We start from the raw sequence: 26,500 nt of genomic DNA on the forward strand, positions 1-26,500 counted from the left end.
AGGCATTCAGGAGGGTGACCCTGGGGAGGAGAGGGAGGAGAGGGCGACGGGGGGAAGAAGCAGGAGGAGGAGGAGGAGGAGGAGGAAAGGGAGGAAGAGGAGGCGACCGGCTCGCCGGACACCCTGCCGGGCCAGCCAGCCCCGCACCGTCCGCGGCGGGCTAGCGGCGCTCCCGCCCGGCCGGCCGACACGAAAGAGGCAGCAGCAGCAAGGAAGGAGCCCGGAGCCGCGCGATGCTGCTGCTGCTGCCGCCGCCGAAGCTGCTCCTGCCGCCGCCGCTGCTGCTGGTGAAGAAGCTGGTCTCTCTGCCGGGGCTGCGGCCGCCTCCGTCGCCGCCACTGCTCGCCGCCGAAGCCGCTGGGGCCCGGCCGGGAGAGCCGCCGCTGGATCGCGCCCGTTGGCGCGCAGGGAGGCCGGCAAAGGCGCACGGGGAGCCGAGGAGCGGCTGCCGCTCAGGGCGCGCGGGTGTCCGGGGGCCAAGTCCGAGGCAGCGCGTCAGCCATGCAGGAAAGGCGCTTCGGGAAGCTCCGCCGACCAGCCCGAGGGCGACGACGCCGAGGAGGACGCGAGAGGAGACTGGACGAGACACTTTGGGGGTCTCTCGCCGCCGACGCCGCCGTTGTTCTGGGCTCCGGCTCCGGCCGCCGCCGCTGCTTTGCCGCCGGGCGCTCTCTCTCTCTCTTTAGCTGTGTCTCTCTTTCTCCGTGCGCGCCGCTTTCTCTCTTTCTCTCTGCCTCTCTCCCTCGTCAATTTCGCTGGGGAAGATACAAAGGAGAAGCCCCAGCAGCGCCCTCGACTTCGCCCAGGCGCGGCAGACCGAGGATCCCCAGCCAAGTGGCGGAGCGAAAGGCGAACATGGAGAGAGCAGAAGCGGAGCGAATGTCAGCCGCGCGCCGAGGGGAGGGGAAAAGCCGAAAGGCGAGCGAGAGATCCAAAGTAGGTCGAATAAATAAAAGCCCCTTCTCCTGCTTCTCCGGCTTGCTCTCCTCCTGGCGCCTTCCTCGCTCGCTCGCGCGGCAGCTCCTTCTCTCCTCGCCTTCTTTCTTCTTCCGTGCTGCTGACAATAATCACTGGAGATCGCCCAAGAGGAAGGGGAAGGAAAGGAGGAGGAAAAAAACAACACCTTCTTATTTTTCTTCTTCTTTTTTTCTTTTCTTTTTAAAGTAAATTTCGGAGGAGAAAAAGAAAAAGAAAACAAACCTCCGCAGCCAAGAACAAAACCCTCCCCCAAAATAACAATAAAAAAGTGTTTAAAAATTGAAGATATGAAGATGTTCAAAAGGCGCCCCTCTCTCTTTCTTTTTTCTTTCTTTCTTTCTTTTTGCTCTTTTTCTTTTGCGGTCTTTCCCCTTTCTTTTAAGTTTTCCCTCTCTCTGGTCTCATGAAGGAAGGAAGCGAGAGGCACCAGGAAAAGGAGAAAAGGAGTGGAGAGAGAAGGAGATAAAGAGAAAAAAAAACCAGCCTTCAACTAATAGAATATGCAAGAAAGGAGAGAGAGAGAGGGAGAGAGAGAGGGAGAGAGAGAGAGAGAGAGAGAGAGAGAGAGAGAGAGAGAGAGAGAGAACCAAAAAATGAATGCGTTTAAACGGGAAGACTAGCAGAGCAATGTTTCCGAAAGGGGGATCTGCGCGAATGTCTGTATATAGTGAACTTTGACACTACTATTGAAACTGACACGTTTCTATGGAGATCGCTGCCTTATATGGAGCTCATGTCAAGGAGCCAAGAGAGGGGCTGCTGGCAACTGATAATCAAAGGCGACTGACTGGTCAGAGCCCTGAATTGGGGGGAGAGAAAATGGGAGGCTAAGGTTAGCCAAGCCTCCTTCACTCCATTGGCTGAGATCTCCTCTCTCTCGCTCCCCCCCCCTCCGCCTTTATTCTTTGCTACCTACTGACTGAGATGGGAAGGAGGGAGGGGGGAGGAAAGGAGAGGGAAGGGAGGGGGCGAGAGAGAGAGAGAGAGAGAGAGAGAGAGAGAGAGAGAGAGAGAGAAAGGGAGGGGGATTCTTCTGACAAGCACAATTTACATTGAGATCGCCCTGCTCTGCTATTTACTTTGAGACCTGATTAGTATGGGTCGTCTATGGTCACACACACAGACACACACGCACGACAAAAGAAAGGGGGGCGGGCGGGGAAGAGATGCATTGCGATAGGGGGAAAGGGGAATTTAAAGGAAATTATTTTGGCTCATTCTGAAAAGTTTTTTTTTAATGATCAGATTTCTCTTTGGGATATTTCGCCCCCCCCCCGTCTTCCTTCCTTCCAAAAATAACCCTGATTAGGAATTACGATACTTGGACTGGATTCCATTGTTTAATGGCTGCAAGGAGATGGCTAAGGAGAGTCCATAAGGACTGTGAGTATTTAAAAAATACATTTATGGTCCCATATGTTCCAGTTCATCAGCAGCCCCCTCTCTCCCCCTCCCACTTCGCTGCCTGTTCCTCCTCACTTTAAATATTCTCCAGGATTTAGTAATTTTTTTTAGAGTAGATTTCATTCCCGTCGCAATATAACCGGACAGAAATCGACAACCCCATTTCACATGGAGGTTCCACTCCAACTCCTATTATTTTTATTTATTGTTTACTATTAATATATAGATACATATATTAAATTAACTTCTCCTTCCTCCTTGTGTTCTGCTTTCGCGAATGTTTTTAAACAGCCTCAGTAATGATTAATGGATAACGTAAGTAAGTGATCGGTTTTGCCGTCTTTATGAAAGGATCAATGCCTGTAAAGGAAAGTTCAAGTGAGAGAGAGAGAGAGAGAGAGAGAGAGAGAGAATGTGAGTTTGGAGAAGTGTATTCTGGGAACCGGGTAGTGGGGGGGGGGGCGACGACGACACAAATTCCCCTTCGCCAGTCCTAGAAGAATCGCTGGTTCGTGCTGCCATCTAGCGGACAGGAAGAAAGCGGTGAAACTACAGTTTGTTTAGCTCCCCCCTTCCTTGTGTAGTTAAAAAATAAATAAAAAGCTTGCGCCTCCGATGAAGGAGCAGAAAGGGACACGAGAATATCTGAATGGCCCTTTCCCTTAATATTTGTTCCCTGCCTGCATGTTTCTATGGGGAGTAATCCTTCCTATTGGAATATTTCTCCATTAGCTTCTCGATCTTCTGCCCCTCCTGACTTCTCCTTATTTTCCTGGTTTTCTCAACTTCCATCGAAGTTTCTACACCAGCAGAAAGCCGGGGTTGGCGGGCGGGCGGGGGCTATTCCAAAACACCGCAGCGCACTAGAGCCTAGGGCGAGAAAGAGAGAGTTTTGTGCGTCCCTTCTCAGGTTGTAAAAATATTAGGCACCAGTTAGAGAGGAGAGTCCCGCACCCGAAGACACGGTTTGCGATTTGGTGGTGAAATAATGAAGGGTGGTTTTCTCCCTCCCTCCCCCCACCCTCCGCATCAGTTTTTCCTGCCAAGCCGTCCCTATTGTAGATTGCATTGATAAAAAGGATGTTATTGACTATGCAACAGTGGGCTCTCTCTCGCCTGCCTCCTCGCCTCTCTTTTCTTTCCCAATAAACTCTCGGTCCTGTCTTCTGGTGGTCACTGAAAAGGTGAAACGAATAAGATTAAATCACACACACACACACACCCGGGCTCTGTATGTATATCATCTAAGGTTTTACTCTCCGGACTATGGAGAGACAGGGAGGGAGAGAGGGGGAAAAAAGAGGCAGAGCAAAAGAGAGAGAGAGAAGAGGGAGGGAGAAGGGGAGAGAGAAAGAAAGCCCGGGAGAAGGTGCACAGAGAAGCACCAGCTTCTTGACAAGGTTTCGTCGGAGTCCGGATCGCTTCCACCAGCAACTAGCAGAACCTCCGCTGGCCAAGGCAAGTAGCTTTTGCTTTCTGTAACGTGTGTTTCTGGTGGGTTTTTAGACGCTGTGAAGCAGCATCCGGCAGCAGGGAGTTGGGATCTCTCATCCCCACCCCATCCTCTTCTGATAGAGTTCCACTTGGGCAATGTAACTTTTTTAATAATAAAAAAACACCCCCACCTACGCTCCTTCTCCGCTTTCCTCCACCATCTCGCATGCTTTGTCGGAGACCCTGAAAAGGCACTCAGTTCAGGCCTGGTTGGGATTTCCCCGCCAGATTTCATCTGAAGGAGAGGCGGCAGGGATGGGGGCGGGGGGGCGGAGAAGAGGGAGAGAGAGAGAGATGTAAGAAGTTAGGAAGCAGAAGTAGCAAAAAATAATAATTTTTGTTTGAACAATGTTGTGGAACCCCCCATCCCCAGTCCTTAAGATCATGGGACCAGCTGCCTCCGGGAACAACCTCAGATGGGAATGAGCAGGGATCGACTTGTCCAGATCCAGAGCTGAATCCCATAGTCCTCCTATTGCCTAGGTAGGCTTAAGGAAGAGGTGAACAGATCCATTCAGTGGGGCTGAGTGTTTATGCCAGGACTTTTCATCCCCTAAAGAGGGATTGCAGACGAGTGTCAGCGTGCTAATGCTGTTGTCTTTCACCTGCTCTGTTTGTTATTTGATCACCTAATGAAAAGATCGATGGCAGCCTGTTTATCTAGGGTGGTGGTGGGGAGTGTCAACAGATTAAAGGGACAACAGGGAGATCCACCGAACGAGAGAGAGGGGGAGACAGAAAGACTTTTATGACAAGGAAAGGCCCATTAAAAATAATTACAAAACCCACCTTTAATTCCGATTACGTTCTGTCTCCCCCACTCCAAGATTGCCTTTGCTGTCCCAAAGGATATCACATTTCTCTTAGAATAGGTATAAAACAGAACCCACTCAATCTCTGCTTTTATTCAGCGAAAATAGAGCGAAGCCTAGCCAATTTTATGAGTCTTTCAGGAAATCTCATCTTTTAGGGATCTGGCTGGGTCTTTGAATGGGAAATGGATAAGAATTCAGGCCGCGAGAAATGAATGGATCCTTCATTGCATGCGGGGATCCTTAACCTCTCCAAAAGAAGCTGGCTCAAATATAGAAATCCTTTGTCAATTTCTCCCTCCCTCTCAAACGCTCACTTCCCTCTCTCTCCGAGAGCAAAAGGAAATAAAGAAAAGTAATGTGGTCACAACGTAATTAATTGGGAAAAGCCGGCTTTCCCCGCCAGCTTCTTGCGGTGCTTAAAGTATGCCCCGAAAAATAGAAGCGAGCTCTAACTTCCTCAAGACTGCCAACCCCAACGTTGCCCTAACCATATTTACATGGAAATCGCATAGGTTTCCCGCGTCTCTTATCTGTGTTTAGAATCCCATCTTGGGCCGCAATGGGCAAATTGGTTAAGCAGAGGGGAGTTGCTAAACCGGTTGAACCTCAAATATCAGGACAGCCGGATGGCATTTTCAGATGCAAACCAGCGAGGGTGTGTGTGAAGAATTTAAAATAAGGCGCATCCATGGTGTTCAATAGGCGTGCGAACTGGGATGGTGGTAGAATAAAGCAGATCAGTTATGTTCAACGAGGTTGTAATATTCTGGAAGTAATGCACGGGCTCCGTTTAAGGGGTTTTGTTTTTTCCTGCGTGGGGCCAACCAGGATTCCTCTTTCGATGTTTCAGCCAAGGCTTTGTAATCTGATAAGGTCATTTTATGGGAGAACAGAGATGCAGACAGGCTGAGCCTAAGACCACGAGCCACAGCACACTTACATAGAAGTAACCTCTGTTCATTTGAAATGGTGGGACTTGCAGTCACTTTGTGGGGTCAGAAAAGAAATGCTGTCCTCTCTGGGGTTGTTTTCGGAGACACCCATCTTCTCTGGACCAGAGGAAAACGTTGTGCCTGTCAGAACTTTTCCTGGAACCAGGAGGGGGGGCATTTAAAAAACGAAACCTCCTCCCTCCGTAAAACACCCAAACCAAATATGGGCTGAAGAGAAGGTAATAGCAAAGCCTAGCTGGGGGGTGGAAATGATCTGTACCCAGAAATATTTATCCGCTTGCTGTAACCTTTGCTTTTTTAAAATTCAAAGGCCCGATTCCTTTGCAAAAATCAAGTATACGGCGTATGTGTGGTTTTTCAATACAGTACTGTATAATATATATTGACTGTGTGTCTGTGCATGGCTGTGTATTCGAGAATCCTTATAGGGGAAAATAGCACAGGAGGGATCTTCACTCTCTCTCCCAAGTGGAGAGGAAAAAAATCTGTTACATTCTTTTAGCAACTTTGAGCAACTCACTCCCCGTTCTGGTAAGAGATCCAGCTGCATTTCGTTAGGACATGACATTTGGGAAGTGCTTTTTAAAGCACACATATGCCATCCCCGTTCTACATAGATCAACTTAAAACAGACCCAGAAAGCCATACGGAAGGCGTGCTTTGAATGCTGTTCTCTCACTTTCACACGCTACCAGCATGCTGGGCCGCTTGCCCCACAAATCAGCGAGCTCGCGCTTTCGACGAACTCTTGACAAGCTCTGCCTTCCAGCTTTTGGATGCCTGATCCATCCGAGAAGCCAGCCTGTCGAGGGGCATCCCTTCCCTCGAGGACTATTTCCAGTCCTCGTCAAATATTAATTGCAGTGTAAACATTGCTGACCCACCTCTTTCCCTCCACCTCCCCCCAAAAGCCCCCTCCTCAAGCAAAGTGCGTAGTGGCGGCGGCCTTGCTGGTTCCTCCCTCTGCCTTCCGTTGGCGAGGGCTTGGTGTCCAGCAGGGCAAGACTGTCAGCGAGCCAGGCCTTGGCAGGGAAGCCTGCCCAGCAACGCCGCTGCCACGACTAGCGGAAGTAGGCCGCATTCACCGTCTGCACTAGTGCCGGGTCACAGGCTTCCAGCGCAATGGAACTCCTGCCCGGGTGGAAAAAGGAGGCGCGCCTGCCCCTTAGTCGACTGTCGTTTGTTATCTGCACAAATCTGCAGATTTCAACCCCCCCCATCCCAATCTTATACACAATTGGCCATTCCCAGAATCCCAGCCAGAGTAGACCCAGTGGATTACAGCGCCCGTTTGTAAATAAATAGCCACTGGCCACCTAATATTTCGGGGGGGCCCTTCTCTCTAGACAAAGCCTGATGCACTCACACGGATGCTCAGATTCGTGTGCATGGGAGGGAGGGAGGATTTCACCAGTGCCTGGATGGATCCCTGAGAGTTCTCAATTGATCTGTACTCGCTTTCCTTTATGTCCTTACTCACTTCAGGGGACCAAGTGCGAGATGATTCCCATTTTAAAGCCTGTTTGGAAACAAACAACCACGCGCACACGCGCACGAGATATTCCAGCAAATCCTCCATAATAATAATAATAATAATAATAATAATAATAATGTATAATCATAATTTATTATTTATACCCTGCCCATCTGGAAGGGTTTTCCCAACCACTCTGGGCGGCTTCCAGCAAAATATTAAAATTGCATAAATGTAAATGAAGCTGGCTTGTGTTGTGCACATGTGATATAAGTTCTAGTTAACTTACTTCCAACATCTTAATCAGACCTACTTTTTAAAGCAGTCCGTTCTTGGAATCCCATGTCTGCACAACCCATTGGGGCTTGAAAGTAAATTCTACTGAATTCACTTAGTTCCAAGAAAATATGTGGGTACTATTCCTTCTAGGCTTTCTTACAAAAGAGAAAACGCTGCGTGTTCACTATAAAGGCAGCTGGGGCGAGGGAGGACAGCGTCTGGAGGAAACAGGGGCTCTAACCTGGGCAAAGGTTCCCGGTTAGGCACCCGCCAGTGGTCGAAGGCTAAAATGAAAGCTGTAAAATAGGCTGCCGAGAGTCTGGCTTTATGCTTTTGTTGTGGAGCTGTAAGCGAAGCAAGGCAAGGGAGCAAAATACCTTCCCCAAAGGCCTCCCGCCCACCCCCGCGGGCCTCACTAGGAGCCATCAGGCCGTATTCTGGGCTCGACTTGGCCATTTGGCACCTAGCGAAATGTCGCGCGGAGTTACCAGGTGCTTTCAGAGCGCGGCGGTCTCCTCTCAACCAGACGGCGGCAGCTGGCCACTGAAATCGTGGATTTGCCGACACATCAGCCAGGAAACCCAAACAAGTTGAAAACTGTGCAGAGGTCAGGGGCAGCGCGATCCCACACCAGCTGTTTCTTTGGAACGAAGTCCCACGGAGCTGAGTGGGGGACTTGTTCCCAAGAAAGGGGGGGGGGCAGGATTGCAGGTTTACAGTACAGCCCTTACTCAGGAGTAAATCCCTCTAATGTTCCCTGGAGAATATTTCCAGGAAAGGGTCCTTTGGGCCTCTTAAACCAGGCGCCGTAGTCGAGTGGCCTCGAGGGGCGCAGGAATCTCCCAGCCAACAGAGGGACCCATATTGGCCAGCTTTTGTAGTGTGCCTTGTTTCACGGCCGAGATGGATCCGGAAGATCCTAGCAGGACACAGGAAACTGGCGGTCAGCAAGCTCTGCTGCCTTCCTGCGTCAGAGCTGTCTTCTCCCATGCGCTCCCCACCCCGTTCCCTGCGCAAAATGGCGAATTCTCACAACCAGATATTGACTTTCCGCACAAATAAAGCTGCGGGGATCTTAATGCGGGAAGCGAAGCGACATAGGTGTGTGCGGATGCCACAAAGGGAGCGGGGTGGGGAGTGAAGACTTTCTATGAGTGTAGATGGCAGCGCTGGAGAGTCTCCCTTTGGCTTCTCTGAGGATCAACCCTTCGCTTGGAGACCAGTCTTGTCATGCGCGCATCACGTAAGGCCCAGGCAAGGTGATGCCCAGATCTAGTAGGTGTGTGTGTGGGTGTGTGTGTGCGCGCGCGTAGACATTAATATCTGGCTGGCTATGCTGGGGATGAAAAGGGGGCACACTTGCGAGAGAAGTTTTTCTCCCCGTGTCTTGAGAATACGATCTCCTGGCTTGTAGAATCATTTCCCATAATAGTCACCTGTCACAGCTCCCATTTCTTTTATCATAGGCATTAGCCCATCAGGAGATGAGTTCAGTTGGACTTCTCTTTTCCAGGCTAAAAATTAAAAGAACTCTCTCTCTCTGTGTAAGAAAATAAAAGATTTGCCCCACCGATTGTTCAGCTATCGCTTAGAGGCGCCGAGAGGGTGTCAAGGGGGTGGGGGAGGGAATCCAGGCTTGGCTGCTGGTGTGAGCATCACCCTGAGCTCCTCCTAAACTTGATATAACTAATAAATCTGACTTTTCCCTTAAACTGTCAGGGTCGAGATGTGTTTATTACAGGCCTGTTCAGGCAGCTAAGGAGATGGAGCGGGAGGACTTTTAAGTTGGGCTTAAAAAAAAAGTCAATGAAACAGCTCAAGCAGACCATAAAGGATCGCGCCACACTGAAGCAGGCTATAGGGAGCATTGGGGGGGGGGGCGCGCGCGAAAGAGAGAGCAGTGATTGTGGGGGGCTCATAAAAAGTATCCTGGAAGACATGGGGCTGGCAAAGCTGTGGGGGTTGTGTGTGTGTGTGTGGTGGGGGAAGAGAAATCTGCTTTATTGTTAACCCCTTGCACGGAGGCTTCTGAAGCTGAAAGGGCAAAGGAGGGGACGCTCTTTTGTCCCAGCTGATCCTCGGCTATTCTGGGGACTCAGGTTGGTGTGAAAAGGACGAAGAGGTCACTTGAAATCGCCTTTTATCTACTCCTCTTTTCTCTCTGGATCAGCAGCTTTGAATAGGCGCCATCTAATCGCTCTTCATAGAAAGAAAGTGGGGCAAGGCTCGAAAATGCCTTCACTCTAGGAAGGAGGGGACTGGCTTGCATGATTGCGCCTAGGCCTCAAGCCAGGCGGCGGCGAGCGGAGGAATGCCTCGATCCCCACCGCGTGCGCCCCGGTTGGAGACGCGGAAGGTGGCGAGAGGGCCGTGCTGCCTGCTCCCCTTGCCTGCATTTCACCCTGGCAGCAAGCAGGGTTGGGATGGAAGGAGTCCCTCGGCCACATTGATGGACTCGTTCCATAAATAAAATAAAATGTGCGCTCCAACCACCACTCCCCATTGGCAAACAGATACAAAGGAAACCAGAGCAGGGAACAAACCTCGAAGAGGCTTCCCGCCTCTCCCATTTTTGCAAAGTCCCTGGAAGCCGAAACAATTTTCTCAAGGCTTGGACGGAACTGTTGGTCTGGCAAATAATAATAATAAAAAGAGCGTCCATCCGCACTCCAGATCCCGGACTTCTTTTGTAGGCTTCGCACGAGGCCCTGCTTCGTCCACTGCTGCTGAGGACACCCAGTGAATCCGAAATAAACTGATAAGGGGGCGGGCGGAGAGAGAGCGATCTCTTCCTTCCCAATAGCTGTCTCATGCTAAGCTAAAGTTGAATCCACAAGACACGAAAGCCAAGTCCCTGTTTGTTCAGAAACGATTTTTTTTATCCCCCCCCGCAAACCCTTGTGTGGGAAATGAGTATGTGTCTTTTTTGGCAAAAAAGAAAAGAAAAAAGAACCTGGTTAGACAGAATTATTTGCTCCTTTGCATCAAAAGACAAGGCCTTCCTATTAATAGCCTAATGGCTTTGGCTGCAAGGAACCAAGAGCATTTCAGAGGCAGCTTCCAAATCCCTTTGCCAGGGAGTGGGCGGGAAATACCTCTCTACCACTGCTGCTGCCCCTCCGACTAGAAAGAGCCACCTTTGCTGTCTGAAGAGTCCAGGGATGCTTGGAAGCTGGAAATACTTCCGAATGGTGGCATGGTTGCTAGGGGCTGCCCGTTCCCACCCATGAATCTCTCCTACCTCCCAGGGCCAACCGGGCTTCCCTGAAGCCCACCTCCTGGCCACCACGCTCTTTGGAGCGCCTTCGCATTTAAACGCCTCCTAAAGGCTGCAGGTCAGAGCAAGAGCTCCCCATTGGACTCCGACCCTAGGGCTTCGGAGAGGCGGGGGCGGGAAGCCCCAACTCATCTCCCGGCCCAGTGCCACGAAGATTAAATTAAGTGGCGGAGAAACCTGGCGGATCTTCCGTGTGAAGCTCCGCTGGCGCGTCCAGGCGTCACTTTTAACGCCTTGCTTCCCCCCACTGTGCACAAGTCTTCATCAGGAAGACCCTCTTAATTCCCCCCTCCCCATCTTCAGCAGAAAGGAGCGGGGAGGTCGGCTTTTCGCCTGTTCCCTCACCTACCCCGGCCTCATTTTCTTCACTCAAAAGTAAACATAAACGTTGCTAACTGATCCGGAATTCCTGGCTGAATGCATGCGTGTGTGAGAGCGAGCGAGCTGGGGTTCCAATCATCCCATTTGTCACAAAGAAAATGACCGGCGGTGTATTAAGCAGAACATCTGATTTATTTGATTTAGTTCTCTGGGGCCACAGAGAAGACCCCCTAAGCAATCCCCCAATGCAGAGTTAAAATTGAAAAGGAGAAGGGCGAAGAAGAAGAAGAAGAAAAAAAATCAAACAAAACTTAGAAGCAGCATTTAAGCCTCCTCCATTTGGCAACACTGATCACCATTCCCGAGTGGCTGGGGAAATATTGTTTTTACAAACCGCCGCAGCAGAAGGAACAAATGTTTGGGAACCACTGAACCTCTCGGTATCGATGGGAAGGGGCAGAAATGGCAGAGAGAGAGAGAAAATCAAGGCAGTCGAAGAGCATCTGCAAAGCTGATCTAAGCTCTGGAAAAGTTTGAGCCTGGTGCGATGACCGCTTGCAAATGCAAATGCAAATGAATAAATAAACCTCAAACCGGCTAGTTTGGGGTGCAGTAGTTTAGCAAGACTAATTGCAGACAATGGAGCTGAAATGACTTTTCCAATTAGCTGCTGGTTGGAGTTTAGTTGGAGGAACTGTCAGCTCCACCGATGGGTAATTGCTTTATTGCTCACAAAACTATCATCTATTTAGAACATATGTGCTAATTACTGTGGATGGGCGTTGGGGAAAAAAAAAGGGAGACCATAAATCTATTAGCACTTGAAAAAAAGTCCATGGGGCTTGTAAGCAGCACGAACTCCTTTTCCACATTATGATTTGAGGGGAAGAATGGTGAGAGTGATAAGCGACTCTCTTCCCCAATGCAACATCTGAATTAAACCCATCCGGGAAGACAATGCAAACAAGCGGCCCGACCCACAAGCCGGAGTAGGGGATTTATACCGGGTTTGTGCCACTGGAGTGAGGACGGGTACAAATCAATCTTCAAAGCATACTGCTTTGGGTTAATTGAATTTTGGGAGGGAGGGTTGTCTGACATTGGTCAATTTCAGATGCGAGCGCTTAGTTTTAAGAGAGCCGCAGAAGGAGCCGTCCGGTCTTCTCAATCAACCACGGCCATAAATCACTTTCCCTCCTTTCCCCCACCCCAGCCTGTTTCCCCACCCCAAAAGATTAGTTTAGAAATCTTTTAATTGGATTATTCTAGAAAATTAATCTCCTTTCGGCTGACTAAATTTTGTGTACCAAATATTGAAAATTAAATCCGCCTCATTTAAGGGTGGGGGGGGGGGTAGGAGGGATGAGTGAGGGCTCCTGTTGCCTGTGGATGGGTTAGTTGTTGGGGTTTTTTTAGAACGAGGACACGAGTAAGAGAAATGGCATAGGGGGCAAAAAAGAGCAACATAAGGTGTTCAGAGCTCCCAAAAAAGCAATATCACCCACCCAACAGCAGAAAGTTGGTTTTCTAGTTTATATAAGAGTGCTATTATAAGGCGATAGCACAGAGCTGGTAAGTATCCGGGATAGAAGCAGAAGACTCAGATGAGGGTAGTTGTTGTTACTATTTTAAAGAAAAGAAAAGCTTGCCAGCATTGGGGGGGGGGGAGTTTTTTAAACTGGAACCTCATAGGTTACTCAGAAGAGGAAACAGAGGCAAAGTGGCAGGGAATAGACCCTCTGCCTTCGAACACGCTGCTGACCGGCAAGATTCTGTTCCGGGCATTTCCCCACACTTTCTCTTGTGTGTTAGCGAGCTAGGAGAGAGATAAAGAGAAAGAGATTTCCCCCGTCTCTTTCAAGACGAATTCTGGGTAGAGTTGCTGGAGAAGCGCAAGGAGGGTTTCTGCTTTCTTCCTCAAGCTCTCCGAGTTCCCCCATCACGTCTTCTGTTACTCCCCGCCAACCCACCTGTGACACCTGGAAGTCACACCCACACCGAAAATCAATGGGGTTTCATTCCTGTTTTGTGTGATGAGAAAGAGAGCGAGATAAGAAATCGGATGTCACAAAACCAATTTGGGAGGATTGGATAGTTCTCAGAGTCACAAACGTGTGCACGTGCATTTATTTGCCTTTTAATCAGCGCTTGCTGCTAATTTACAATTCAGTTGTAGTTGCTTTTTTTTTTAGACAAACGATCTCCTCCCAATCTGCAATTTCACCTGAAATTCTTTCTCCTTTATTTCAAGCTGTTCCGCAAGTTCTTCCAGGACCCTTCCCGCTCCAACCTTCTACCTCTGAACTTTCTAGCCTTCAGATTTTTCCCTAGTATATTTAATTCTCCCCTTATCGGGGTTGCGTGGAGTGGTGTTTTTTATTTTATTTTAAAGACCTGTTAAGGCAGAGATCAGGAGTCAGAGCTCCATTTTTGGCTGCCTGCTGGGATTTCCTGAGCGAGATCACGACATCTCTCTGAAATGGGATACCTCACTTTTAAGCTCAATGTAGCTGTTAATAGCAGCCCTCTGAGGTGTGGTTAATTGGTGGGGATAAAGGCGTAATGACTTCACAGGGAGACTGCAATGATCCTTTAATGTACCTTAAAGAAGCACACGCACACGGGTGACATGGCATCGCTTTGCAGAGGAGCATTTTAAAAGTGGAGTCTTCGTAGGAAACAAATTTGTCCCTGGAACGTGATGATCTGCGCAAACAAGGGGAGAGGGAGGGAGGGAGCGAGTTTGTGTTTGTGTGTTTAAAGGCAATGAATTTAAGATTGAGTAAAGAAACTTATTGGGGAAGTGCGAACCGAGAAAGTAAATGGTAAGAGAATAATAGGGTGGGGATAAAGGCCCGAGAAGCTCTTTGGTCTTGGGAAATGACGGTTTTCAAGCCGGCCTACCTCTCAGGGTTGTCGTACTATACTGAGCTCCACCGGAGGAAGGCGAGATACAAAGAAGCAACGTTAAGCAGGGGTCCGCTCATCCTTCTTTCCCAAACTCAAAGGTGGTGAGTGGTTCTCTCTCTCCTGCGCTCGGCCTCTCCCCCCAGCAGCCGACCTTTAGGCCATGCTAGCTGGGCGTGAAGTCAAGGTTGCGACTGCAAAGCCGGATCAGATCTCACTCCTTTCAAGCGGTGGCGTGGAGTTTTCACTGCCAGCCGACTGTCCCTCGGTTGGGGAAAAGACAAAGTGAATTGGGATGTTGTTCTTCGGGAGGGAGTCTCCCTATGGGTTGGATACTGAGCAAGCATGCAGTAGGATCCTCCGGCGCTTCGTCCTATCCTGAACGTCTTACGGTCATATGCAAGAATAAAGAGTGCAGCGTAGGTAAGGAGAAACTGATATAGATTTGGCAGAGTGGAAGACTGCGATGTGCCCGCAGTCCAAATCCAACCTTCGCCTATTAGTATACGATCAGTGGCAATGAAAGCTCTATATACACACACACACGTGTGCCTGCATTTCTTGGCATCTGAGAAACGCACCAGTCACAGAAACGAACAGAACGCGTGTTTGTGAAACCGGAGTTCTCTCTTCGCTCTGGTTGCAATTCTCCTCAGGGTTCCACTTAGATCAATGGAACTTTCTCCCAACCAAGGGAGCAGAAGATTGCAGCTGTCTCTAGTGTGTTATGTCCAATACTTTTATAGGGCGTTTACTCGCTTGTGCTGTGTACTTATTTATTTCTCTATCTACATAACACAGGAGCCAACTACTAGGGGCCGAGGTCCCGTCGTCCCCCCATTAAAGATTTGAGGGGGCCGGGCCACCCCAAAGTTGATGGGCATTGCCATTCAAATGGTGTTTGTGCGCCGCATCTTGTGATCGATTCTGTGATGCGGGATTGCCTGACCCCCCCCCCGCAATATTTTAACCCCTTTGACACCACTGCGACGTACATTCCTACCGGAGCCCCTATATACTGTGCACACGGGTCTGCTTTGACATGCACAGGAGATAACTTTGCACAGATACACATATTGCTGTATAAACACACCGCATGCAGTATCTCTGCCCTATTTTAGCGAACGCATTGCTCGCTCTCTCTCACACACATAGGTAAAAGTGTACATGTCTGTGAAAAGTGTGCATGTGTGTTCATGCAGATCGTCCAAATGTCGCCCCAGGAGTTATAGCGGTAGAATAAAGGAAGGTAAACACTCCGGCGCGAGGTCATCGCTCTTCGCCGTGTCTCTGTTACTTTCCCACATCTCGCAAGGAAAATGAAGTGAAACTTAACACCTTCCCTTTCCTGTGTGCTTTGTTAAACTCTTCCTTTTGCCTCAGTCCAGTTTCTTCTTTCCCCGTGCTCCCGCGAATGAAATGTGGACGTCCTGACTCTTTAGTAACCAGATCTTCAAGACTTACTAGGAAACCAGAGCTATTGGAATTTGGAATCGATGTCATTGCTTCCAAGTGAATTTGTCCAGCCCTATATCTTTAGACGCACCCAAACTCACCGAAAATCGATGGATGCTTAACTCTGCATAGGATCGGGCTGAAAGTGTTTTGGCTGGGGATGTTAAGAACCACCGTCTAATATATGTTAAAGGCGCCCAACGTGTCCTGGGATCAGGGCCTCTAGGGAAGTCACGCACAAACTCGACCTCCTCCCCTGTTGTCAGTTTGCTTTTGCTTCGGGAGCTGCGGAAGCGATTTATGCTTCCAATGGATCCGAACCTTCATCTCCCAGGTTCGAGTTCTTTCTGAAAGCAGAGAGAGGGAGTTAAAGTCGATCGCAGGTGTTTTAGCTCCAACTGTCGCACTTTCATCTGCATCTCTCAGATCCCCGAAGCAGAAAGACGCCGTATCACACGCCCCGGCACCCGGGGCAGGGATCTAGTTCAGCTTCCCACAACCTGGAGCTTCCCCAGTCAGCTTTAGACTACAACTCCCATCCGCTTAGCCTATGGGGTTTAATGGGGAAACCAGTTTAGTGGTGCACAATCCAGGTTGAGCCAGTTTAGATCCCTACCTAGGGACGTGTCAGCTCTGCCCACAGAAAGCCAGGCGTTTAAGGTCGAGTTCTGGCTCGCTTCTCACGTTATCCGGAGGTGCGAGGAAGGGAGACGGACAAAAACCCCCAAAACCAAACCTCTTTAAATTATAGCAAGGTAGCATTTCTCTGTTTTTCGACATCAGAAATGCAGACCTTGGCTCTCTCCCTCCCTTGCCCCATCTCGTTGCTTTTGGCCTTACAGTTGCTTGGATTTGTTTCAGACTGACCAGACCTCTGTCCTGAGAGAGTCACGTTAACTGGACAGCTTCCGTGCCCGCTTACATGGAAGGAAGCCTCCTAACATAAAAGGGAGCTGACTTCGGAGTAAGATTAAAGGAAGGCCGTAAGGTTGGATTTTGGAGAAATTGTCCGCGCTCTCTGTTCATTCTCGCCCCTTTCGCCAGCACTCTAAGCGTGCGATCCCACACTCCAAATGTTGGAATCCATTTCCCATTCATGAGCTCTGGATTCTAGAGTGTTTGACTACATGTGTCAGAAAGGAAGGATCCCCGTTTCCCTTTCATGTACATTAAAATATCCCCTGTGTGGATTTTTTCTCTGCTCCAGAACCAAGGTTGCTATGATTTCAACAACAAAAAAGCAGGCGGCTATATTTGTATATGTCCCGCGCGCACAACTAGAATCGTATCGATTTAATTCATTTCAGTTTCTCATTAGTGTAGTGATTCTCCGTATCTGGAATCGTCTCGACTTTGGGTGCAGAAAGCAATCCTGGCAATAAAGTTGTGCAACCCTTGTAAACCAGCGAAGTCCTTTACCTCGTAAAGTCTCAGGCCTGGCCAGAACCCCTTCTCTGAAGCAGTGAAACCAGAAAGTTCTCCGACATAACGGCTTCGTGGACCCGGCTGAGCGGGGACGTGAATAGCAGCTTTCGTCCCGATCCTATGCACTGTCTACTCAGAAGCAAGGTTCACCGAGGGCAAGCGCGGATAATGCTAGACTTAATGGTATTAAGGAGCTCCCCCCGCCCCATTAGATGGCAGCGTGTATCATTTCAGGTCAAAATGTGGGATGTCTTTGGGGTTCCTCGTGCTCATTCTCCTGCCTGCGGGTGGGATTTCCTGCGGCGATCGTCGTAGCTTTGAGAACTTCTTTCTGGGCTCTTCCTCGGGAGTAAGCCCCATTCAGTTCCGTGGAACTTGCTTCTGAGCCGGCCCGCTGTTAAGTCTCTGGCCTTTGGGGCAGGAGAAGGAGAACGGCGCGCAACTTGGAACAGAAGCGAACCTCCCGCACCTGCCTCCCTGCGCGTCGGAGCAGAGAAGCGCAGCTTCCCATTAAACGCGATGCACCCGTAACCGGCGCGCCTGGGTGACGGATCTGCGCCTGTCCAGGTGTATATTGGGACATAGATCTGGAGAACACCGGCTGGTAAGGAGAGGCGAAGAGCGCTCTCTGTTATGATTAGGCTTTCTGGGCTGTTTTGCAGCTCATAAGGCACAATTAGATTGGAACCTGTAAAACAGGGAGCAGGGGAAGAAAGGGGGAAAAGACGGAGAGCCGGCGAACGGAGACCTTTATGAAACTAATAAAGCATATTCTCCACCTGGGGGAAAGGACAGCTCTTTAGGCACAGCGTGCTAGCAACTAGAGAGGGGGGGGGGAGGCTGGGATCCATAAACCACGAAGCAAGAGAGCAGGCAGGGCAAGGCCGCCTTCTGGGAGCTGCCTGAGGACGTTCCTTGGCCTTCTGCCCTACTAACCACACGCACCATTCCTCGAGAGTAAATCCCCTGGAACTCATTGGCACTTGATTCCGAGGAGACGCGCGTGGGGAATCGGGTCGCGTGGCTGCGACCTCTCAAGCTGGCTTCCTACTAGAAAAGGAAGGGAATTCCAAGCAAACTTCCGCAGCCTCTTTTGGAAGAGCGTTACAGAGACTGGCAGGCAGCAGGCACATCATGTCGCTGCGGAGCCTCCAGGCCTTGGCCGAGAGGTCAACGGGGCCGGGGGCAGAGCAGCTTTAGGGGCGGTGAGAGCAGAGCGGGGCCCAAGCTTTTGTTCCTTCCAGCAGGAGAAAGCCTCTAGAGTCCCCGTCAAAGGGGAAGGGGCGCGTGCTGGGAACCCGACCTCGGAGGTTTGCGCAGCCCCAAGGAGGAGGAGGAGGAGCACCACCCGGGGAATGCCCATCAACGCCTTGTCGGCTTCTCCTTGCATTCAATGGGAGCTTTCTTTCTGGATTGCACCCTGGGGGCCCCGCTCCCCTTGGCGCTTTACTTCGAAATCGGCCCCTTGAGCTCCATGAGATTGTCTCTAAAGAGTGGAGGAGGCTCAGCTGTGTAGGAAAGCGCGCTTCAGACCCGGGATAGGGAGCGGCGAATGCCTGTAGGCGTGTGCAGAGCGCGCTACCCCCTCCTCACAAAGTAAACTCAAAGGACAGGGCTTAATGCTGGGGATACCACTTTTCTATTCGAAAACCAACAACTGGCTGTGTCTAACCCTGCCAGCCTAATAAAGAACCACACTCCGTTTTCTTCCCCTTCCCCATCGTCTTTCTCCCTCGCCTTCTCTTCTTATTTCTCTAGCCTGCGGGGATAGACTGTGCGACGTTCCAATTTTTGAGGCATTTAATTCTCACCCGCCCCCACTTTTTTCCTGGGAGGCCCCCTTTGTGAGAATGTTAAGGAAGGTAGGAGAGGATATATTGTTTTGATATTATCCCTCCTCACTCACGCTAGTGAGTAAACAGCAGAGCACATTCCCTTTGCAACTTATTGGAAACAAATTGATGATTCCTTAGAATCCTTTAAGTAATCCAGCCTGGCTTGTTCCTGGTAAGTTTCCCTTTTTATTTCCCTCTTAAAATAATAACACAACATAGTCTTCTTTAAAAGTAAGAATAAAGTTTGACTCATATTCAGTTCACAGCAGTAATCTGAAGGCAGGCTTTATCTTGTGGTTCCAGTGAGAAGAAGCCTGGGCTACATCTCAGACTTTCTGCTCTTGGGCTCCATCCTATGTGAAGGTTGAGCCATGCATTGGCTAAGAGCCAGGAGAGCAGGAGTTGAAGACTAAGAGTCCAAGAGTCCATGAGTGAGAAGGTTGCATGGCCAGCCCTTTTATCTGGTCAGCTAGGGTCACACCCATCTACCCTGGTCACACACAGGAGGAGGAAGCTCCAGAGCAGGTATGACAGGAAGTCCTCCCTGTCTGGAGCCGCATTCCCCTGTGTGTCCATTCTAGGCAACAGGAAAATGATGTACTTGACTGCTCTAGTAATAATATCTCCCACACCCTTTGCCTTCAGCAATTACCTAAGTGGCAGAAATTCAGCAGGTGGAGCTTTTCCAGACACAGAGATGGAGTGATAGAAACAGTTCCACCTGTTTATTTTTTGCCTCTGGGTCATTACGAAAGAGCTATGCCAGAAAAAAAAAGTTGGCAGCCCTACTTGGATTCCTTAGCAGACACTTTGTGTCCTTCCTCTCTGGGATGGTCACTCTTATGTGCCAGCTCCCAGGCCTAAAGCATAGAGATTTTTCAGGTGTTTGTGTGTGTGTGTTACACACACTTCCATTTCTGGCTTTAACCTCTATTATGTTGCAATTAACAGACAATATGTATGCAAGACATATATATATACAGTATATAACTGAGCACAACATTAAATAGTTCTGCAAAAAGTGTTTTAATTTGCTGACTGAGTATGTTGACTGAGTTTATCTGGAGAAGGGATTGAAAACTGTTTTTTTTTTTGGTATTGTCATATTATAAATGTTTACTGTTGTAAGCTACCTTGGCTGGGCACTGTCCAGAAAGGTAGATTAGATTTTTTATTTTAATGAAAACCACCACAAAAAATGCTGGTGCATTTTTATGGACAACTTGCAATACTGTACATAGTCTTAATTTTTAAATGCACAATCTCTTCCTCCCTACCTTGAACAGCTAGTGTCTACACAGGAGAATCTGCCATAAATCTTGCTTAGAAAGGTTATAATCCATAATTTGGCCTACCAAGCATTTTGAGCTACCTGTCACCAGACTTTCATACACACAGCAAAGTAGGAAATATTTTGAGTCATTCAACTTATCATGCTTTTAACCGATTAACTAGGTAGGTCACTCTACAAGAGATGTCATTTTATCTCTCTACGCAATATGCAGCAATATTGAAAGAGCATTTTTAATGTAGAGTAGATAGGCTCCCAAACTCCAAAAAGAAATCATGGCTATTATTTTATTGTTGACATAATATATTCTGTGCTATTTATAGTATATATAGTATGTGCTATTTATATGTGCTATATTTATATATTTATATGTGCTATTTATAGATGCCAGCCAATACAGCAGAGTAATATCTCCTTAAGCTTGCATCCCAGTGTTTAAACAGACTACTCAGGAAAGTTCAGGTCTTTTCCAGATCAAGGATTCTAGGACTGAAATACTGTGCACCCTTGCTTTGGAGTTAGTCCAATCGAAATGAGCAGGACTTACTTTTAAGTAAACATGAATAGGACTGGGCTGCCCCAATGAAGGGCTTCAGTCTTGTGGATATGGCATAAAGATGTATAGGCAAGAATAGGTCTAACACATGCAAAAGCATGTTTACTCAGAATAGGCTCCAAGGAGTTTCAGTGGGCCTTACTCCTTAGTAGGGCTGTACGGGATTTCAGCCTCAGTCTGAATTGATTGCTCCTTAAACCACCCTTTAAAGGCAGTCCGGGAACCAGTGGTCCTCCAGAAACTGCTGGACCGCAACTCCCATAATCCCTGATCATTGACCATGCTGGCTGGGGCTGATGGGAGTTGAAGTTCAACAACACCTGGAGGCTGCAGGTTGCCCATCACTGCCCTTAATATTTTGATAGCTCAAGTGTGGCACCCCCCCCCCCGCCATTCCCAGTGCATGATTATAGGTGAAACCATTCTTCTTTCTTTCTCAAGCTATGCTAGTGATTGTGAACATAGGCTGAAGAGTTAAATGTTGTTTCAAAACACTTAATTCAGAGTTAAGCTGTGCAGCTTCTGTTCGTGTTGCACCACACAAAAGACAATGGCTGTGTTACCAGCAAGCCCAGGGTTCTTTCTGGTAACGCTGCCAAGAGATTTTGAAACCTGCTTCTATCAAAAACGATCGGAATATCTCCTTCCTTGTAATAAAAGCAAAGTGCTGAGCCAGATGTTGTAATAAGTCCGGTTGATGTGTGAGCAGGTAATATAGGCAGGAGTGACACTGTTAACAAAAAACATCTAATTAACAGTGACTTCATTTGATTGGGAGGATGAAAAAGCCTTTTTAAATCAATCCAGATTTACTGGCCTCGGCACAGCCAATTTATGACTCTGGAGGATGAACAGAGTCTGCTTTCCCTCAAGATGTCATCTGAGGGGGGAATAAGGGGCTAGGTGAAGTCATTTGGTTCGCCTGTGGAAACTCCAGGAGTCCTCCTGCTTTTGGGATTGAAGTCCGTGCTGCTTCTTCATTTTATTAGGAACAGGCCAAGCCCATCAATGAGGCTCTCCGGAATATCTTGAAGCAATTAGGCCCTCCCAATTAGCATACTTCTCCCGACCCCAAGAGCTTCTCCAGGTCCTTGCATTAGGCAGCTCTTTAAAGATGAAAAACTTGAACACAGCATGGACTTGAAGGGGTGAGACCACATTCTTCAACAAGCCTATCCCCAGTGGGAAGAAAGCAGTTGTTGTGGATCATGGCTAAAACACCATTATCTCATCTGTCCCAACAATAGGATTTCCTCTAGGCCTTGAAAGGGGTCCCAAAACTATTGTTTATAAGTCTTTAAGGTCCTGGGGCGCCTTAAAGATTTATTCATTTATTTGGCTATTAGATTGTGATAAGCAAGGGAGGAATAGTTTGCTGAACACAGATAGCTTCTCTTATTGTGGTGTCATGATATGCAATTTTTAAAGGCATCCTGGAAACTTACTCAGGCTCAGTCACTAGCTGATCTTGTGAATGGCAAGTCCTGTATTTTAAGGCTAGGGGCGGGGCAGGGTGGGGGGCTGACGACAGTGAGTTTAGATACCCTCAATGACGAGGGAAATGCACTTTGCACATGTTTAGAAGCATTCTTGTTTGTGACTGGTTTGGAGCCTTAGGGTGGATAGGTTCTGGAGATTGACCTCTATGAACACTGGTTGAGTTAAGCCCTGCCTTGCAATTAAGACAGGGATTTGAACCCAAAGCTAAGTTCTGAGCTGTGCACAGAGTCACAGGTAAGGATTGTCAGGCCAACATTCAATGGCAGCTATATCCATGATGCTACTGCTCGTCCAAGGGGACAAATATGCTCAGTTTTATGCACTAATCAAATTGCCTGCAACATATCTTACAAACAGCATAGGGGTGCAAGGGGGAGGAAGTGTGGATTTTAGGGACTCGTTTGTGTATTTCTGTTTTTCTCCTATGGAGCCCCTTGTCAGCAGACAGCATTTGCCTCCCCCCTCTTGCTCTCTGCAGTACTTAAGCTATTGCTGAAGAAATTAAGAGGAAGCTTTATTTCCCCTTTGCTTTTCAAGGCAAGATCTATAATTATGCCACTGTTAAGGTAAGAGAAAAGGGGTAGGTTGGGAGAGTAAGGGAGGAAGGCTGAGGGGCTCAGAGAGCTTGCATTGCTTTCAAGTAAAAAAAAGGTAAAGGACCCCTGGACGGTTAAGTCCAGTCAAAGGCGACTATAGGGTTGCGGCGCTCTTCTCACTTTCAGTCTGAGGGAGCCGGCATTTGTCCACAGACAGATTTCTGGGTCATGTGGCCAGCATGTCCAAACCGCTTCTGGCACAACAGGACACAGTGATGAAAACCAGAGAGTGCACGGAAACACCGTTTACCTTCCCACCACAGCGGTACCTATTTATTTACTTGCACTGGCATGCTTTCGAACTGCTACGTTGGCAGGAGCTGGGACTGAGCAACGGGCGCTCACCCTGTCGAACCGCCAACCTTCCGATCAGCAAGCCCAAGAGGCTCAGTGGCTTAGACCACAGCGCCACCCGCCTCCCTGCATTATGCATTTCATAATGCATAATGCATTATGCTTTCAGCCATAATGGAAGACACTCTTGGTTGATATTAGATGGGGTGGCTGTATGCTGGAATCAGATCACTTAAGGCTTTCATGCTAAAAACCAGTACCTTAACTTTTTATTGGCATGGTATAAACTTATGCTTGGAAGGGTTAGAGAGCTTTAGGATCATGAGAAGCATTTGCTTTCCTCATGACCTTGTGGTGTGAGCTAGGTCACAGTTCTTCTAGGTTTTCAGATGGCAGCAAAGAGACTATTACTGGTCCCAAGTAAGCTTGGGCAGGGGTTTGATTCCAGGTTCAGAATCTTACTTGTCCGTGCCTATGGAACGTTTTAGGTCACATGACATAAAAGGTCTCAGCTTGTGTAGAACTGGTCTGGAAACTTGTCTCCCAGCGGGGTTAGGTTGGTGGGTCACTGGCAGCATAATGATAATGTTGCTGTTCCAGTATCACAGGCTTCCTCAAACTTGGCCCTCCAGATGTTTTTGGCTTACAAATCCCATGCTCCCTTGCTAGCAGGACCTGATGGGATGCTAGTCAGGGATGATGGGAACCGTAGTCTCAAAACATCTGGAGGGCCGAGTTTGAGAAAGCCTCCAGTATTAGCTCTGCATTCCTACTGTGTCCAAGGCAGAATTCAAGGTCAATGTTTTTAAGTTAACCCTAAGTGACTTGGATCCACTATGCCACCGCACAGTGGAGGGTGCTTCTATTAAGTTGTATGAAGCACTGCCCAACCAGCCTCAATCTGTCTTCCTATTGACCTGTCTTCTTATTTACAATCAATCCAGGGGATAGCACAGCATATCAGTTTCCTCTTCCTTGGTCTCAGTGTTGCAAGAGGAGCCAACACTCAGCAGAGAGGAGGATGAGGACGAGAGTAGAACTTGTTTGCTCTGTTTGTTTGCTCTGGCTCTGATTCCACATACTGTTTGATCTCCCCCCCCCCCTTCTGCACTACCAGTCTGAATGAGCACCAGCCACCACAATATGTTCTGTCAACTAAGCAGAGGCGGATTTAGGGCAACGCAACAGGTTTTACTGCACTGGGCGCTGAGTCTAGGGGGTGCCGCAGGGTGTCCTAACTATGAAAGTTGAGCAAAATGGAAGGCAAGAGGCAGGGGCTGCCAAATGTTGGCCTCACACAGGGAGCCACTGAAATTTGAAAGGCCAGAGACCATCCCTGAAGTAAGGCTGCAATCTAGGCCCCATTAAACTCAATGGGACTTACCTCTAAGTAGACCTGAGATAGTATTAACTAAGAGTGTCTCAGACTAGACCTATTGAAATTAATGGATCATAGCTTCTGTTTACAAATTTCATTGGGTTTACTCTGAGTAACACTTAGTTGAATACCACTCATATAAAACAGGATTTGCACTGTAAGAGCTCCATCTTACTGACAGTCTCCGTGCCCAGTTAGAACATCACATGCACACAGACAGAAGGCTTGTGCAATACCTTTGCTATTTAGATCTACCAAAGCTTAGGCATTTTTTTGTTTGTCTGGCTTTTGGTGATATATATTATGCTGGCTGGGATCAGGTTTTAATCTGCTTTTTAAAGTGTTTGTTTGATGTGTAAGTAAGGAAAATATTTTTTCAAAAATGATTATTTCTGCCATAGTGCAATATTGCTGCTTAGAGTGCACTGAAGGGTAAAAAGGTGGAGGAGGTTACTAATAAGAGCAAGAATGAGGTGGTAGCAGCTTTATGCTACATTTAACATTAAGCTTTGTCAGAAAGTGGCATTATTTGCCATTGTGTTATACATGAGAGCTTAATCATTAGTGGGAAATGTTTGGCTCAGACTGAGTTATGAGCTCATGGAAGTATGCTACTAGGAAGTATGTGCCACTGAACTTAATGGGACTTACATCAGAGTAAATATGTATAGAATTGTGCTGTCAGCGTTCACTTTCTCTCCCCCCCCCCCGTCCCTCTCAAATATAAATATAGATGGCTTTATGAGCTATAATAAATGAGAGGAAACTTTGGGAATTTAGGAACAGGATAGAAATTAGAACTAAGGGACTAGCCTTGAAGTTGATTTTGAGTCCTAGGAATGGTTCTGCTCCAGATCATGTGAAATGATAGGTTAAAAAAAAGAGAATGTCCTTGGACAGAATATGGAGTGCACTTTGCTCACCAGAAAGCTGCTGTAAACAGCCCCCTACACACACATTTGGGAGAAACTTCCAGAAGGGTGTGAATTGATATGAGTTCTGAGCCCTATCAGGTGAGGTCTTCTTTCTTTCTTTTTCTTATATAAGGAAAGAAAGAAAAGAAAAGAAGACCTGACCATGAAGCGCTTTGGTTCACAGGCTGGATATGTGATAAGAGCTCTAACTGACAGAGGAAGTTAAGAGACAGGCTTTGCCTCTATTTGCTATTCCAGTAGTGAATTATTCACTGTCTTTTGACCCTTGCAGTTTCCTTCTCTGTGTGACCTCCCCTCCTTTCCCAAGCAGTGTCTGCTAGAAGAGATCTGCCTCCTGGATGTTTTGACAGATACTGGATCAGATACTGAAGGGGCCTTTTCTATGCTTAGCATAGCGTGAAGTCCATCACACTCCCCTCCTCACACTGGGATATATTTTCCCCTACTTTGCCCTCCCTAGGGAAGCGGACATTCACACCAGCTTTGCACCCAAACCAGCCAAGCCTCTTGAGACAAAGTGTTTGTTTGAACACTAATGGATTTTAGTTTGCTTCAGACTTTCAATCTCAAGAGAAGTTATAGCGCAGTGCATTGTTTTGGCGTAGACCACGGAAAGAGCATTGTTTGTCCTACTAAATATATATATATATAACAGGACACAGGGGAGAGGCCTTTCAAGTTCTGTCTGAAAAATAATGGGCATACTTGCAAGAACTGAACTTATACTAGGTGGGGCTTTTGAGCAGACAGACAAAGGTCAAGGAGGAGTGTAGCTAACACATCACTACAGGGATGGTGAAGTGGATTATGGTTCCTTATTACATTACCACTACAGCTGGCTGTTGTCAAACAAAAGCTTCTGACCACAATCAATTATTTACCTAATCACTTCAGTAGGAAAGTGTGAGTTTTGAGTGCCTTTCTCTGCCAGAACTTTCCAGTAATACCAGAAGTCTTGAGAAGAGAAGAGAAGAGAAGAGAAGAGAAGAGAAGAGAAGAGAAGAGAAGAGAAGAGAAGAGAAGGGCCTTGGAGCCACCATCGTTGTATAGGTGAAGGAGCATGTTCCAGGGACAATTTGCTTCATTCTTGCAGTACTTTGTCACCAAGTGGAGACACTTACGCCATTCCACCATGGATGCAGCCATTAAAGGTCTGGGGCCTCAGCTGCTACTACATTTGAGCATTACCTCCCTTTATTGCAAAGATAGCAAATTATTAAGTAGCATTAATGCAGTTATTTCCCCTCTTTTATTTATTTTACAAGATTCATATTCCAGCTTAATTAACAAGAATCTCTAAGTGGTTCACATTAAAAATATCCATAAAAATATC

General features: G+C 48.0%; 1 protein-coding gene across 1 annotated transcript in view; it reads left to right on the forward strand.

Annotated features, from left to right (window-relative positions):
• The first annotated feature begins 2,621 nt into the window (after positions 1–2,621).
• Positions 2,622–26,500, forward strand: part of LOC310688720 (uncharacterized protein) — an 86,267-nt gene continuing 62,388 nt past the window's right edge. The window contains exon 1 of the mRNA XM_083465565.1: positions 2,622–3,844. The gene's annotated coding sequence lies outside the window, so the exon portion shown is untranslated. The remainder of the gene's footprint in view (positions 3,845–26,500) is intronic.

The sequence above is a fragment of the Podarcis liolepis genome (assembly GCF_965112155.1).
Source record: "Podarcis liolepis genome assembly, chromosome: 11".
Taxonomy (NCBI): domain Eukaryota; kingdom Metazoa; phylum Chordata; class Lepidosauria; order Squamata; family Lacertidae; genus Podarcis; species Podarcis liolepis.